This window comes from Sinocyclocheilus anshuiensis, unplaced genomic scaffold (genome assembly GCF_001515605.1).
Source record: "Sinocyclocheilus anshuiensis isolate Anshui unplaced genomic scaffold, SAMN03320099.WGS_v1.1 scaffold1893, whole genome shotgun sequence".
NCBI lineage: Eukaryota > Metazoa > Chordata > Actinopteri > Cypriniformes > Cyprinidae > Sinocyclocheilus > Sinocyclocheilus anshuiensis.
The window spans coordinates 276,518-287,418 of NW_015539822.1; positions in this window are offsets into that span (position 1 = coordinate 276,518).

Sequence of the window (10,901 nt, forward strand, 5' to 3'; positions counted from 1 at the left end):
CCAATGTGTTTGTGCCAGCAAAAAATAAGACTCCTGACAGATTATAAACTATGTCATATAGGTAGGTACATTTATGAAAACATATTTTCCCTTCGAGTAAATTCAGTGTAGTTATAACTCTATGGTGTTTGTAGCTAATAGTTGGTGTGGACGCTACCGTTATGAATATTGTTCTTATCATAGTTATCTTAACTACAAATTATAATTAGCTTGTAGCTTGACAAGCTATAGCTTCAAAGTAGCTTCTTTAACACTGCTCATTTTTATAAAACACCTTAGGTAAAATGTATTCTAATACATTCTAACTCTTTAGACAAGATTTTTTTCCCTAAAGAGTGGTTCTTGCCCAACAAAACAATGCTAGGGCATTATAGGTGGTTGCCAGGGTATTGGTGTTCTGAGTGGTTTTAGCATGTTGCTGTGTCCAGGGATTAAACAATAAAGGGAAAAGAATGTTTCAAAGGGGGAAATAAATATTAGTAAATGTTAAGCAAAAGAAGAAGGGAACCAGTTGGAGCTGAGGACTTCTCTGAAAACTATAACAAACTTGTATACCGTCCACCCACAAATTAACCAATTAACAAGGAAGTCTCCAGCCAATCACATTTCAATGTTGAACTGCCCCCAAAAGGCAGAAAAATGGGGCAGTAACATAAATAAGCAGGACTGCTAAACAAATTTAGATGTTACACATATAAAAACTTGGCTCTTAAAATGAGATTTTCTGCCAACTTCATGGTACCGATATTTCTGGTATCCCACTGTTTTGTTAATATGTCATGTCTAGAATGTGGGACACATTAATCCTGAAGATGACATCTGGGCCTCACGTCAATTTATTTTGAAAGGTATTAAATAAATGACTGTTTTATAGTAGCTGGAGTACTAGGACATATTAACTCTGTCCATGAGGATAAACCAAACCCTTCACAGCAGCCTTAAAATGGTCTCTAATAGGACCAAATGTAGCTAATAGCACCTTGATTCTTCACTCGCTCAGTTTCTTGGCATAATTTCCTCACTGGCCCCAGAGCCGTTACTATCATGAGGACAGGTTGCCTGTAAGGGACGCACCCATGCTCCTATAATTGTCTTGTGCCCTTTGTTTGAGGGGTAATGAAGCTCCCAGCATGCATCTGTCAGGTGTTTGTGTGCTCTCCCTGAGCTGGTGCGTGTGTATGTGTGTTTGTGGTTCCCAGCTGGAGTTCTCTACATGCGCTCTCACACGCATACACACAGGAGGCTTTGGTAAAGAGAGAATAGGGCTCATTATTGCTACCTAACCGTGGTGTAAAGCCTCTCAAACACCTGTCCCATCCATGTGTGGCGGGATAATGACTTCACACCTGACACCAATGGACCATATACACAGGGCTAATTCAGTCACCAGGAGGTCCAAAGCGAGCATTTACTGCGCGATGACACCCCGCGGAATCAGGCCGCTACACCTGGACCCAACACAGATGGTTGAACGTAGAATGCGAGGAAGAGAAAATGAGACAGAGAAAGGACATTAACTATAAGCATCCTCACTCACTGTTTATTTTTACAGTCTTCATTGCTTCTCAAAGACAGCATGTCGCATTATATTTAGACCCAAGAATAGTTATTTAAGTCAGACACACACAAAAAAAAATGAAATAAAAAATTCACCACTACAATTCCATTGCGTTGCAATGTAGTTGCTAAGTTATTGTGTGTATTTTTTTTATTATGCAGATGATAGGACATTGTTAGGTTATGGGCTGGTTGCTAATCCCAAGTCTCTATAATTCTGATCTATAAACACAAACACACAAAAACAAAAGATAAACAAAAGAACCCATTAAACCCTTGTATGGTTCTTTATAGGTTCTCTAACTCCCTCATAGTCTCGCTGGGGAAAGGATTAAAAAACAACATTAAAATAATGTATATTTCCTGAAGATGATGTGGTTCTCAACCTTTTTGCCCCCATAAGGAAACATTCCAAGGCCCCAACATGAGTCTTTTTGACCTCAGAAAAGCATAAAAGTGATTCAAAACAGCTTTTGCCATTGTAGTAAATTCCTATTCATAGCAAGAGTGGGGTAACATCTAAAATCTAAGGAGGAAAATTGGGTTCGTCTTATGGTTCTTCATAGCACCATTTGACAAAGGTGGTTCCCTTTCAGTCGGTCACTACGAGTCACATCATGACCGACGAATTGAGATCCCAATTCGTCGGTCACGACGTGACATCTCCGTTCCGAGACGATAGTTTGATTGAAAAAAGTTTAAGTGAAGAAAATTGGCTCAGGGATTTCCGGCTTTCTTTCTTTTGTTCTTCTTATTCATTAGTGTTGCAGTGACGGTAAATCTGTAAGTCTGATTCTTTTCTGAAAAGTTGTTCTTTTGGACAGTTTGCTTCAATTAACTGGTTAAAAAACTTCACCAGTTCATTTATGTCAACAATTCAATTAAAACAATTAAAACCCAATTGGATTTTTCCATTGGCTTGTAGATTATTGCAGAAAATAAGCTCTGTGACTGACAAACATTATAATTTTGTATGTACACATTGGTCATCAAGATAAACCTCACAAATGACTTTTATGAAATTTGAAGCCTAAAAACAATTCAGAAGATTACCAGAAATAAAAAAAGCTAACGTTAGGCTATAAACCAACTACACCATGGTCACATGACTTGCACAAAGCTTCCAATGACTCTTCATTTAGAATGTTTGGTCACACATTAAGGTCCAATTCTTGCTATTAACAAACCATTAACTACGACGTTTCCCTCAAAATAAACTCCTAATTTGCTGCTTATTAAAGGTGGGGTAAGTGATTTCTGGTAGTTAATGTTGATATTTCAAATCACTAAAACAAACACGCCCCTACCCCAAAAGGGTCTCGCCCCTATTTTGATAGCTCCGCCCCACACATACGTACGCAAACCAGGCAATGATTAATTCTGTGAAACAAAGCAAAACCAATGTTACACCGTGTCTATACCGGACGTGAGCGGTGCGGCGCGACAAAATACTATAGAACTCATTATAATCAGTGATGCTGTCTACATTGGATGTGGCGCGGTGCTGCGCAACACGACAAATCCCAGACAGAAAACTGCTGCACATTCTGCGTTCTATTTATGAGGTATTGACACAAATTTCAAATGAATTTCAACGGTCGCTTGTTGCGTTCAGCTGTTGCGGCGTGGCGCGAGACACGGTGTTACTCACCTATCGAGAAGAAACAAAGCAACCTCGGCGTCCGATCGCAGACCTTCCGCTTACGACGTGTTGACACAAATTTCAAATGATTTTCAACGGTCGCTTTATCGCGTCTAGTGTAGACCGACTTTAGCGGTTGCGGCGCGGCGCGACAACTGTTGCGTCCCTTTTAGACACGGTGTTACTCACCTATCAAGAAGAAACAAAGCAACCTTGGCGTCCGAACGCAGGCCTTCCGCTCCTGGAGTTCTCTCCATTGCTGGAAAGCTGATCCGATATTTACACGGGTCCTACTTCTTGCCTTATTGTAAGCCTACTTTTGTTCCGCAGACGTTTTCCTCTTTTGTTTTTTTTTTATCCGCCATCTCTATCTTTCTGTCTCGGCTCGGCTAATGTCCATCCTGTGCACTAAGCGCTCTCTCCTCCACATCATGACTAGACACGCCCCTTACTGCTGATTGGCTACAAGTTTGTTTTGGTAATCGACTCGACTCAAAAATACATACCCCACCTTTAACTAACCTAATAGTTAGTAAGGTAGCTGTTAAATTTATGTATATTGGGTAGGATTATGGATGTAGAATATGGTCATGCAGAATATGTGCTTTATAAGTACTAATAAACAACCAATATGTTAATCATAGGCATGCTAATACGCAACTAGTTAATAGTGAGAATTGGTCCCTATACTAAAGTGTTACCGAAGTTTGAGTTATAATAGTTTTCAATAGTGCAAGTTAAAACCCAACAAGGCTGTAAAAGTGGACTTACCTGTTCTTGTGAAAATGGGGTAAGACATTACACAAAACATAGCCATTGCCAGTTACACTTTCAATTCATTGTCGCTTGGCAAAATAGTCAGTTCGTAAGCGTGGTTTTATGTAACATAAGCAACTTCATGCATGTGACCAAAAACACAAATCTTATTGGTTGGCCAGTTGGTAGTGCGATGGAATTTTAGAGATTAGAACAAAAAAAGAGGAGTGTTTGTGACAGTTTGAATAGATGTGTTTACAGTTGTTGAATCAAATTCAGATGTTGTTTATCACAGAATTTTCATGACAAACAGGCTTTAAGATGTATTTCAATCATGACAACTCTCTGAACATTTTAGCATGGTGATGGATATGACAATGTTAATGCATTTGGTCTTGGCGGAACAGATCTGCTACACTGCTGCTGAATTGCTGCTGCTGTTGGTTATTGCTGTAGTTGTAGATTATTGCTGCTGCTGCTGCAAGCAAGTACAGGAACTTGCTACTGCCAATGCATATGGCGATACGGTGCCGTGAGTATTTAAGACATGCTGCTGCTGCACAAATAGCATATAAAATAACCCATAGCAGATCTATACAGGTGGAGCTGGGGAAGGTGGAGGGTTTCAGAGAACTCTGAAAGCGCGCTGCAGGAATCTCAAGTGAATGCTAGCCAGCCATATAAATGCAAGGCATTAAGCTCATTGGCTGCATATGCAGCATGAACCAATCAGCTTGTGCCAAGTCGTTTAACTCTCTGAATATCATCAGTTACGTTAACACCCCGTCAGAATGCGCCATCTAGATTTTCATGACTGAACTATATATGTATAATAGTAAACAATGAGTTTAGGTGTTTTCATGTGATTCACTGTAAATATTGTCTAACATCTAATAACAACACAAGATATGAGATATTATTTCCATGTATTTTGATTAACACCATTTTGTAGGCACCCAAACCCTCTTACCAGTGAACTTTTTACACTGATCATTCATATCCAATTACAAACCAGTTACAATGTAGTCATAGTAATAATGATGCGTACCTTATCAGCATGCAGTCTTTCTTCCACAGCAATCTAAAATCCAGAATAAAATGCAGAGGAGCAAAACTCCAGCCATATGTCTGTCCGTTATGATTAATTATGACCCTGAACTGTCATCAGCAATGTGACTGTGTTCAATAGCTATGATAGAACACTGTGCTGCTTCACAAGCCTCAGGACAGTAGATGCTCCAGGATCTCATGGTGTGTCTCACAGAATGATGCTCTAATTAAAGCCACCCATATGTGGATAATAAGCGTAAAACAGTCTGCATTCTGAGCAAGCACTGTTAGGAAAGGGAAGCTGTAAAAAGGAGTTATGCATATGCATGAAATGTTTTCCTTGTTCTCTTTATGCCTCATAAATGACTAATTTATAACACTCTTCATAGGCAGCACACGCAAATAGTGCTCCTCACGTGAGATTTGACTCACGATTGATTGTTGTTAACATATTTCTAGGTTAACACGTGATAGTCTATTAAGTGTAAAAATAGCATACATATTAGCATACATATTGTAATATATATATATATATATATATATATATATATATATATATATATATATAACAATATATTCATAATCAGCATTTCTCTTCAGTAACACTAAGGTTCCAATGTTAACAACCTTAACAATAAGGTTAACTATACATTAAGAATTAACAATAAAAATGACTTCCAAAGCATTCCTTAATACTAATATCAATATTTACTTATTTTCTTGCCTGCTATAGATGCATGTAATGTTGCCTTAGAATTTGTCCAGAACAAGGTGTCTTATAAGGGAGCATAATATTTTTGCCTATATTTTGAAAACCTATGTATATGAAACCTACATGTCAAGAACAAGCACGATTCTTTAAATGCTGTAGAGGTAGGCAGTTTACTGTAGGTTTTGCTTCTGTCTTTATTTGCCTGTCTCTTTCTCATTCTATCTGTCGCCTCTATATTGTAGTAGGAAAGGAGGTGGCAAGGCTTGGAGTCGGTCTTTAGCCCTAATTAACTTTTGTCTTATTGCAACAGTCATGACTACTGATTAACCACCTGCTACTCTGTGCTCACTCTTCTTTTCTTTCTCTCACTTGTACTTGTTCTTTCCTTATTTTCTTCTGAATAAATGAATAAACGATCACTGATAGAAGCTAGATTGTTTTGAAAGGTTTGTAGATGTTGAAGTTTATATATCCCGCCAATTAAAGAAAAATGTATTTTGTTTCTTGCTAAAAAGCTGGATAACAGAGTTAATGGTTAAACTTGACAAACTGCATGGGGCTGAAAATGTGTGATACAGGCAGCTAAACATAAAAAAATATGAATAATATTAAAGCTGAAGTCTGTAACTTTTTTGTGTTCAAAATGTATCTAATAAGCGAGTACACAATGAATCCATTTTCCAAACCGTGTTTTTGGCTTGTCCTGAATCACTACGGTACACCTATAATAAGTGTTTATATTCGGACTATTTAGACTGGTTCGGGTAGGTACCGCTGCGGAGTAGCCCAGTACCTGCGTGATTCGCCATAGACATAAACAGAGAGAAGTAGCTCCGGCTACAATGTTCTTCCGCAAAACGCACGCAGTTCTGTTTATTAACCGCTAGAGCGCCAAAAGTTAGGGACTGCAGCTTTAAGCACTTGCCCCTGTAGATTCAATGTGTATACAAATAAATATTATGTTTTATACAGACATTTTTAAAAATTAAATACTTTTCATGCAAGTTTGATTTTATGTTAGATAATCTATCAAAGATATCTTAGGTAACACTTTAGTATAGGGAACAATTCTTACTATTAACTAGTTGCTTATTAGCATGTGTATTAATAACATATTGGCTGTTTATTAGTACCTATAAAGCACATATTCTGCATGACCATATTCTACATCACTAATCCTACCCAATATCTAAACTTAATAACCACCTTACTAACTATTAATAAGCAGCAAATTAGTAGTTTATTGAGGCAAAAGTCATAGTTAATGGTTTGTTAATAGCAACTTTAAAATAAAGTATGACCGATATGGAATAACTATTAATTACTTTTTTTGAAAAAAATAAAATAAAAATGTAATTAACCAAGAGCTATGAGCTATAAAGGCATGATTTGGTTTATATACACTATGTATAAGAAATGTGTCTTGAGCACCAAATCAGCATATTAGAATGATTTCTGAAGGATCTTGTGATATGAGGATTGGAGTAATGGATGGTGAAAATTCAGTTTTATGTTAATATATTTTAAATTACATAAAAAAATATTTTGGATATTATAAATAATGAAATTGATTATTTTAAATTGTAACAATTCCATAATATGATTTGTTTTAATAGTTTATATATAAACATAATTATATATTATATAATAATAATTATTATTATTGTTATTAATTATTATATATTACATGAAACAAGGCTCCGCCCACAAGTGGTAGTGTGAAAAGTGAATTAAAGAGAAAAAAATGATATTAATTTGGACTGTTTAGCTTTCTGTTTAACACTATTCTCTTTGTTTATCCCTTTATGTGCTGACATACTTTCCTTTTCAAGGATTGCAAGAAAAGCAAATCTGTAGTTTGGTAATGTATTTCTCTTTACTCTCTTTTCATTGAGAGACGCGAGAACTGAATTATAAGCTGTGGGTGATTTTGTCTGAGTTGAATTTAGATCTGATCAGGGAGTCTCAGTAATAAACACTGTATGTGTGCCTGTGCGTGTGTGTGTGTGTGTGTGTGTGTGTGTGTGTTGCTACTGTACTCTCAGCTTGTTTACCTCTCAGTCACTGCTAATGAGTGATCAACTTTCCCAGCGTGAGTGTCGCGTGGGTAATTCGATGGCGCACCATGTTCCCAAATGCCAAAGAGGAGCTTCATTAAAGAGAAGCCCTGTATAATCAAACAATTAGTGCACTGCCTGAGATGAATGCATTCCACTCATCAGTGAAGAATCATCTCTGACTGCCATGCTTCCTCCTCCTTTAAATCCATTCAGATGATGAAACCTGACAACTTCAGGCTCTCATATCACACAAAGAGCACGAGCCTTAAAATACTCCAAAACCCTGTAACCTATAACACAAAACAAAACTCACAGAAACCCACAGCACAAAAATGATAACATTAAACACAAAACAACACAAAACAGTCATACTTTCAAGCTCATATTACAGAGTATTTACAGAAGATGAGTAGCTTTACACCATGAAATCTGTAAATAATTTTTACTTTATAAACAGTGTGTACATACTATATATATATATATACAGTGGGTACGGAAAGTATTCAGACCCCCTTAAATTTTTCACTCTTTGTTATATTGCAGCCATTTGCTAAAATCATTTAAGTTAATTTTTTTTCCTCATTAATGTACACACAGCACCCCATATTGACAGTATGTATGGAGAAATAAAGTTCATGCAAAATAATTATAAATTTATTTTTAATAATAATACTTTTTAGTATTTAACAATTTAAAATTCAAAACAACTTATTATTATTATTAGTAGTAGTAGTAGTATTGATAATAATAATAATTAATATTATTATAAATTAATTAATGATATTATTATATATCGTAATATTATAAAAATATAAAAATATAATTAATCTTTTATCAAATATATTGTATTAATAAATAAAATTATAATATTTATATTTTAATAAACAAGAATAATAATAATAATTATTATTATTATTATCATTATTTATTGTTAGAAGCAAATTTATTATCTCCAATGGCTGTAAGTGTTGCTGTGTGAACAGCGTCACCATTCAGTATACAATATGAATACAATATGAAATTTAAACAACAGCAAAATAGACAGGGCAGCTAAAAGATGTCATTTTCCAGAGCAAGCTATAATCTTAATTTCATATAACAAGCAAATACCCTCAAATCTATTGAATAATACAAGTAATGCAGAAGATTTGATGTTTTTGTAATCATGATGGATTACATTTCATAAACCATACAAACCATCTCATTATTTCCAGAATATGGATGAACCTCTGATATTGCCACAACGCTACCTCATCCTGGGGAGCGGCACCATGGTTATATGAAAAAATTCCAGAGTTATGAATAATACATGTTTCTCAGCTGTCTAAGCATATTAGTGATGGGCCTGAATAGCTGATGAGATTTACATGGGCCAAATAGAGCAGTGCCTTACTGAGGGGCTGTATTAATCTAACCAGAGTGCAAGTGAAAACAAATTAATAAATATCTGCACTGTGAAATAAATAAATAAGTCAGATTGTTGTGCTGACGGCTGCATGCTTGACTGCATGAGAGCGTGACTACGGTGCAAGTGTACAAACAGCCAAAGGAAGGGGTTAAAGAAACCATTTGCTAGTCTTGCACAGAGAAAGCATATGTGAGGTTTAATAATCAGGATTATGTATTTTGTGGGGTTCTGAAGCACGGGGTGCTGTAGCATAGGAGCTTTTAGTTGAATCAGCATAAATTAGCATTGATGGCACCTTGCTAATATGCCACAGCTGCACTGGTGATCCAAATGCGGTTGCTGGGTGGAGGCCCAGAGGAATCTATGACCCCTCTTGGGTCCATTGAAAACTGGCAAAATGCAGGCATCAATTATCCCGATCCCGTTCGGCTGGTCCCTGCAGTACACCACCCATGTTTTTATAGTCATAAATGAGACATTTAGAGCCACAGCAGAGATTATTATTGCCTTATTTGGTCGGATCATTTAAGCAATACGCATTTACCGTCACATAAAATCTGTTCTTTTATAAATATCACACACACTCACTCACTCACTCACTCACTCACATGTTCTTCTGCCAGTGCTAATGGATGATGTGACATATAAAAAACTGCGGTTCAAGGAAACACACACACACACTCACAAATTCGCACACTCTCACACACAGCTGTCAGCTTTTCAGACGCACAGCTGTGTTATGTCAGACAAGCCTGGTCCAGCAGTGTCTCTGTATGTCTGGACTTGGCGCCGGTCACTGAAGAGCTTGGCTGATAATTGAAAGCGGCCTGATATTCTGTCAACACCTTATACTTGCAAATGACAAACCGCTGTCTGCACTCATATGAATGGACAGTCCTGGTTTGTACACTGGCCAAAAGCAAAGAGTGACACGCTTTCTGTATGCATGCTAATCAAGTATGCTAATTGGCTTTTAAATAGAGATGTTTTAAAGAGTGATTAAAGATGTTTTGAAGCAATAGTTCGGCCAAGAATGAAAATTCTGTCATGATTTACTTACCCTCATGTCCTTCCAGACCTGCATGGCTTGCTTTCTTGTGCAAAAGGACACAATTTTGAAGAATTTACTGCCCGCTCTTTTCCATTGAGTTACAATGTATGGGGACTAAGTCTTCAAAAAGAAGGTAAAAGCACCAGAAAAGTATCATTACAGTTAATCATGTAAAATATATTCTACTATACTATTATATATTTATATATACAGACTTCAAAATTGGATTTTTTTTGTTCCCTTTAACTTTTAAATATGTATTTTAGTTAAGCAAGGATGCATTAAATTGATAAAAAGAGACATTAACAACAGTATGTACAGTATGTTTGTATGTATGTATGTATGTATATATGTATACACACACACACACACACACCCATGCTGGATTACATAATCAGATTAAAAAAATTAAGTACTTAAATTAAGTAAAATGCTTACAATTAGATTACAGGATTACAGTTACTTTTAAATAGATTACATGATTACATATTATTAATACATTATTTTGTTCAAAGTCTCACTGAGATTTTTAATTAAATTAAAGTAGTGAGAATACGTACTTAAAATGTTTTTTTTTGTAAATATATATATATATATATATATATATATATATACAGTATTTATTATTCTTCTGTTCTGCTTTACATCAAGTCATCTCTGCTTTC